Genomic DNA, 6,000 nt, shown 5'->3' with positions numbered 1-6,000 from the left:
CACACCCTGTCCCCAACCACCCAGCCCCCTCCCCACACCCCCTGCTGTTTCCAGTTTTGTGGGATGGGTCCTAGGATCGTCTGGGACTTCCCCACACTCAGCTCCAGCAGGGCCGCTCCTGAGCCCCTCTCAGCAAGCTGTTCTCAGGGCCTGCCTAAGAGCTGGCCTGGCATTTCCTCAGCCAAGACAGACAGCGACAGAGCCTACTGCTGGGCCCACTTCTCAGCTGCCTGCGGTGGACTGGGGGAGGGAGGGTGGACCCTCCCAGCTCCCAGCGCAGGTGGCTTGGGAGGGGTGCACTTGCAAAGAGCGGTGCGGAAAGCGAGCAGGGCTTCCTGCCCCCCCCTGCCCCACGAAGGCCTGGGGCTGATGATGCAAACCACGGAGTGTGGAGGTGTGGTGGGCCATCACTGCCATCAAAGCCCAGCTGGGCAGCCCAAGCTAAGAGGCGAGGGGTGGAGGGCTGGGTCCTCCAGGAGGATTTCACAGCAGAGCAGAGCCTCCCGGCACTGGAAAGAGATTCCCACTGTCCCCTAGCCAGGCAGGTGCGTGTGCACGTGTGTGTGCGTGTGTGTGCGTGTGCATGGTGTGTGTGCATGTGTGCATGCGTGTGTGGCCTTCGGAGGTCCCATTCCCTGGAGACACCTATGCCTGTGGACATGGCCTCAGGCCACATCTGGCTCCACGCTGCTCCCCGGGGCTCTTGGGGGAGAGGGACCGAGACATGTCCTCACGGGGTCCCCAAATCTTCCAGTGAAGTGACTCACGGGGCGCACTGCTCCCTGTCACCTCGCCTGCCGCAGGAACTCTCCTGGGCCTGCCAAAGGGGAAGTGTGTGGGCAGCTCCGGGATTTCTCAGGCAGCTCCTGGCCCGCGCGCCCCAGGGCACTTGCTTCCTGGGAAGCAGCCCCTCAGGGATGGGGCCCCTCGGGAGGGGTTCACTGCCCCAATGGGCAGCCCTCCACGGTCTCAGTGATTTGGCTCTTTCCGCAAATTTCCACTGGTGCCGAAAGGAGCAGCTCTGGCTCCCTAAACCTCCTTTCTTGGGGGAGAACTGAAGGTTTTGCTTTGGGGCAGCAGTGCTGGGGTTTCGCAGCTCCCGCCTCCTCAGGGTCTGGGGGTCAGCGATGGCCGGCGGGGTGGGGAGTGGAGTGGGTGGAAGAGGAGGGGACCCCAAGTTGGTTCCAAATGATGGGGGTGGGGGAGGCTCTGCCCGATATAATTCTTCAGATCATTTATGACGTTCAAACCAGAAAAATCTACTCTGAAAAGCTGCCACACCGCCCTTTATCATTAAAGACAGCTGAGGCCCACGGCATTCAGCTTTGGGACCGGACTGCCGGGAGCCCCGCGGGCCACAGTAGCGTGCTTAGCCCCAGGGTTCGGGATATCTTGCTCATCCGCAACCCTGGGCTCCTGTTCTTTTAACTTTACTTTAAAAGCCTATTATATTGACAGTTTCAATTGCCACTTATTTAAAATCTTTTTGGAAGCAGGCAGGAGAGAATGAATGCATGAAAACGTTTATTGTGAGCGTCCTCCGTGCCAGGCCTGGTCCTCAGCCCTTCACAGTGTGGACTTCGCTCAGCCACCCCAACCCCTGAGGAAGCTACGAGGAGCATTTGGGTAACTGAAGGACAGTGAGAATAAACGATGGGCCCCAGGCCACCTCCAGTGTCCTCCCTCTTACCAAAGATCCTGCCCCTGAGACAGAAGGAGTGGAAAGAGCCCCGAGCCCTGACACAAGGGGGACGTCAGGACGCTGGGGGCAGCAGATGCTGTCAAGGGCAGCGGCGGAGGTGATGGGTGGTGGACAGAGGGTCCCTCTGGCCTGGCTGTACCCAGCCCTCCCGTGGAGGCATCCTCTGGGCAGCTGACGCCCTGGGAAGGGCCCTGGCGCCAGACCGGCTCTGGCCCTCAGGAGCCTGCAGGTCCTTTCAGCTTAGACAGCCCCAGCTCCTCCTTCTGGTAAACCTGGTTCCCACAACAGGGATGAAGCCCAGAGACCACCATCCCGACCTTCCACTGCACAGCCAGGGAAACCGGGGTTCAGAGAAGGGAAGAGAAGCTCCCCAGGCCCCACAGTCAGCCCGGGCGCTGCAGGCAGGATGCCCTCAGTCCCACTCGGCCGCGGCCTGCTTTCCTTAGAGTCCAGCAACGGGATAGGGGTGGGCAGATGCTGAGTGGCGGCAGAAGAGATCTCTGAGCTCCTGGTCGGGCCGGTGGAATCTCCGCTGGTTCCCAAAGGGCTTTTGTGTCACCCTGGGCTGTGAGTCAGAAAAGTGTCATTGTCACACCAACCCGGTGCCCTTTGGCTTTTGGGGTCAGCCAATGGCTTCTGACTCATCCTAAACCAGCCCCGGGAAAGTGGTGACAAAGGGCTCTCCTTGGCAGCCTCCTCTGGCCCCAGATCCCTCCCCAGCTGCCACCCCCACCCATCCCCAGCCTGTGCTCGCAGCAGGTGTCTGGAAAGGCTCTGTTGGGTGGTTCGCCTGAGGATGGCAGTGGGAGTGAGCAGCCCTGGGTTCTGGCTTGGGCATGGCCGTCAGCTAGCTGTGCAGCCGTGGACGAGGCCTCGCCCTCTCTGGTCTCACTGTCCTCATCTGAGAAGGAGGGGATTGTGCAGGGGGCCTGGATATCCCTCTGCACTCGGACACCCCAGGACCGTGAGTTGCTGCCTCTCCTTCGTGCTATTTGCGTTTTAGAGAAAAAGAACCGAAAACCGTGAGTCTTCTCACAGAGAGCAAGTGACTGGTGAAGAACTGCTAGGCATCAGAAACAAACGCCCTGCTCTCTTCTCAGGCCCTGTTCCTGTAGGCCCTTGGGGCAGGTCAAAGCAGTCCTGGGGCCCAGGCCAGGCCAGGACACAGGGACAGTCTTGGCTGAGAACGTCACACCCACCCGCGCCCCCGCGCTGGCACACCCTGACACCCTGAGCACTTCCTCGGGCACCCCCCACACCCCCAAGCTGAGGCAGCCCTGGAGTGGGGTGCAGAGGCTCCAGCTTCTTAGAAAAAGCAAGGCCCCGCCTGGCCCAGGCCCCCTGCTGGCTCCCCTGCCCTCAGCGTCCCCCGACCCCCATCACCCACAGGCACCCCCCCAGGCCGCCCCGATGGAGTGAGTACCCACCTCCCTCGAGCCCACCAGGACCCTTGCCAGGGCCTCCACTTCAGAGAAACCCGCTGAAGGCAGCACCCCCAGGGCCAGCCCGGGGGAGGGCAAGGGGTGCCCCTCAGCAGACCCTCACCCATGAGGGACAGAGGCCCTCTCCATCGCACAGGTGACAGACGAGGCGGGCAGGGGTCACCCACAGGCCTTGGGACAGCCAGGTGCCCAGGCTGATGCACTTTGGAGCTTGGAGGTAACCAGTGCTGGGGAGCGGCCCCCCAGCTCCCCCAGTGACCCCTTTCTACCCTCCCTGAGCCCCCACCCCTGCCTGCTCTCCCATCCGTGGGTCACACGACAGGGTGATGGCGCCACAGCATTCTGATCACTCGTGGTCACCAATCTCATCGCCATTGCTGCTCCTCCGAGGTCCCCAGCGGTGGCCGCCCGGGCACTGTCCCTTCCTGTGTCCCTGTGGGAAGTCCTCCCCGCGTCGCCCTGGGCCCCTCCCCTTCCTGTTTGCAGGCTCGGGCCCTGCTGGAGAGGGAACTCCTGGGTGCCACCCAGGCACAGGGGACCTGGGGTGACCGAGGGGCTTTCCGGGTACAGGCTGGGACAGGGTGCTCCCCGTGTAGGAGCCGCCGGTAAGGCAGCGAGCATGGGGAACCCTGCCTGGGGGTCCTTCCCCCCCCCACACCCCAGGTGCTGAGCGCCGGGCCCTGAGCCCACCAGTGGGGCGGGAAGAAGGAGGCAGCCTGCGGAGAGCACCTCCCGTGGCCCCGCACGCCCCCTCCCCAGGCCTGCTCTGCGGCAGCAGACGAGGGGGGCAGCACCCCCAGGGGCCCCTTTCCTCCCACTGTAACTCAGTGCTTGCTGCACCCATCACGCTCCCTCCCAGGGCGCAGGGGCCACGGAAGGGTGGGGGACGAGAGGCATGGCCACCCGCAGGGACCTATGCTCTTTCCAGGGATGGTACCAGGACCGTAATCCCTGCCACCACCCCCGCCATGTTCAGTGATCCCAATAGCTGCGTTTACTGAGCGCCTGCTGTGTGCCAAGCCCCCCACTAAGCTGTCACATACAGGTCTCATTAGTCCCCGTAAACAACCGGTGAAGTCGCCGCCGTTGTGCCCATTTCGTAAATGAGACAGTTGAGCTTCAGTCTCTTGCCCAAGGTCACCCAGCTGGGAAGTGGTGGAGCTGGGATTTGAAACCACGACCGTCAGGCTGCAGCACCTGGGCTCCTGGCCACCGCACACCAAGGACCGGGAACCAGGGGCCAGGGGGATGAGCTCACAGAGGAGGGTCTCCTGCCCGGCTGGGGCACTCGGGGTTTGTTCCAGCAGAGATGAGTGGAGAGTCTCCCCAGAGGGGGAGCAGCGTGAGCACAGGTTCAGGGGTTGTGGCGTGCGTGTGGGGGACTGTGGGACTGAGCCCAGGGTATGGGGGGACCAGGCCAGACCTGTGCAAAGCCAGGCCTGGTGGGGGAGTTCTGTGGACACAGGACAGGCCCCTTTGGTTCGGCCTGTGCTCCCCAGGGTCGGGGGGCTCCTCCCACACCGTGCTCCCTCCCCAGCCCGTAAGCCAGCCTCCGGGACCCCCCCCCTCCCGGTGGCCCAGATGCCTGCAGGGCCCAGAGAGGAACGCCAGAGCTGCCCAGAGGCGGCTGGGTTCCCTGGCTGAGCCGAGATCTGGAGAAAACCCGGAGCTGACAGCCCATGTGGGTGGTCTCTGGGAAAGCCTGGGAGGGGACAGGGGGCAGCCTGCTCTGTCCTTGCCCGGGGCTCCTGGAGCTCAGCTGGGAAGGGCTTGGAAAAACAGGCACATCCAGGCGGGGCTGGCTGCGGGGGGGCCTCCAGACCGCGGCAGTCCCCAACTCCTCACGGGTCACCCCAAGGTCGCCCCCACTGCCCGCCTGCCCGCCCTGCCTGCAGCGCCTGGTGGAGCTGGGACAGGCTTTCTTGCACCCCTGGGGGGATCACTCCACAGCCACAGAGCCCCGGGCAGCCTCTCTGTGCAACCCCCGTCCCCGGCCCCAGCCCCCGCCTCCTGCCAGCCTGTGCTCTGCTCCCCCAGCGCCAGGACTCCTGAGCCCCGGGGCGGAGGCAGCCAGGCCCCTCCCGGCGCTCGGCTCCCAGCCCCAGGGAGACTCGGAGGGGCAAAGGGGCCGGAGAGGGAGGCCGTGGGGACCCTGTTCCCCTTGGGCTCCCCCTGTTCCTCGGGCTCCTGGCAGGAGGCCCAGGTCCGGGCGGCCCCACAGGCCGGTGCGTGACTGACATGCTGCCTCCCGGGCCGGGCTGGGCCTGGCGGGAGGGCCTGGGAAGGTCGCGCTGCTGGGCTGCGGGTGGCGGCCGGGGAGGCACGGAAAAGCCATTTTCTTCATTAAGCATCTGGGTGGAGACCGGAGGCAACAGCAGGAACGCCAACGTTCCCAGCTAACCAGACTCGGCCGGTGGGCTGGGCCGGGAGCAGGCGGGCTCGCCTCCTTGGGCCCTTTAAAGCTCTCCCTGCTGCCCCTCCTGCGCGGCCAGTCATCGCGACGCATTTGTCCCACTGGGTCTGTGGAAGCGGAAGAGGGGCCGAGGCTCCTAGGACACGGTTGCCATCTGGGTGTGGGCTGGGCCCGCCGGCGCCCACTCACCGGCCTAGGCAGGGAGGGTCAGCCACAGACCGCCACGCGCCCCGACCGCTCCGGCCCAGTCTTCTGCACCCTGGCAGGATTTCAGCCCAAATCCACCCCAACGCACCGAGGCCGAGCAAACCTCCACCCCTGGCACTGCTCTTGCCTTCTGCCATCCAGCCTGGGTGCCCCAGGAGCTGGGACCTTGCCCCCGCAAAGCACCAGGCCCACAGTTGGGCTCAGAGCTCATCCCCTAGGCCAGAGCTAAGTGCTTC

The sequence above is a fragment of the Tamandua tetradactyla genome, chromosome 3 (assembly GCF_023851605.1).
Source record: "Tamandua tetradactyla isolate mTamTet1 chromosome 3, mTamTet1.pri, whole genome shotgun sequence".
Taxonomy (NCBI): domain Eukaryota; kingdom Metazoa; phylum Chordata; class Mammalia; order Pilosa; family Myrmecophagidae; genus Tamandua; species Tamandua tetradactyla.
Note: the sequence above shows the minus strand (reverse complement) of the source record.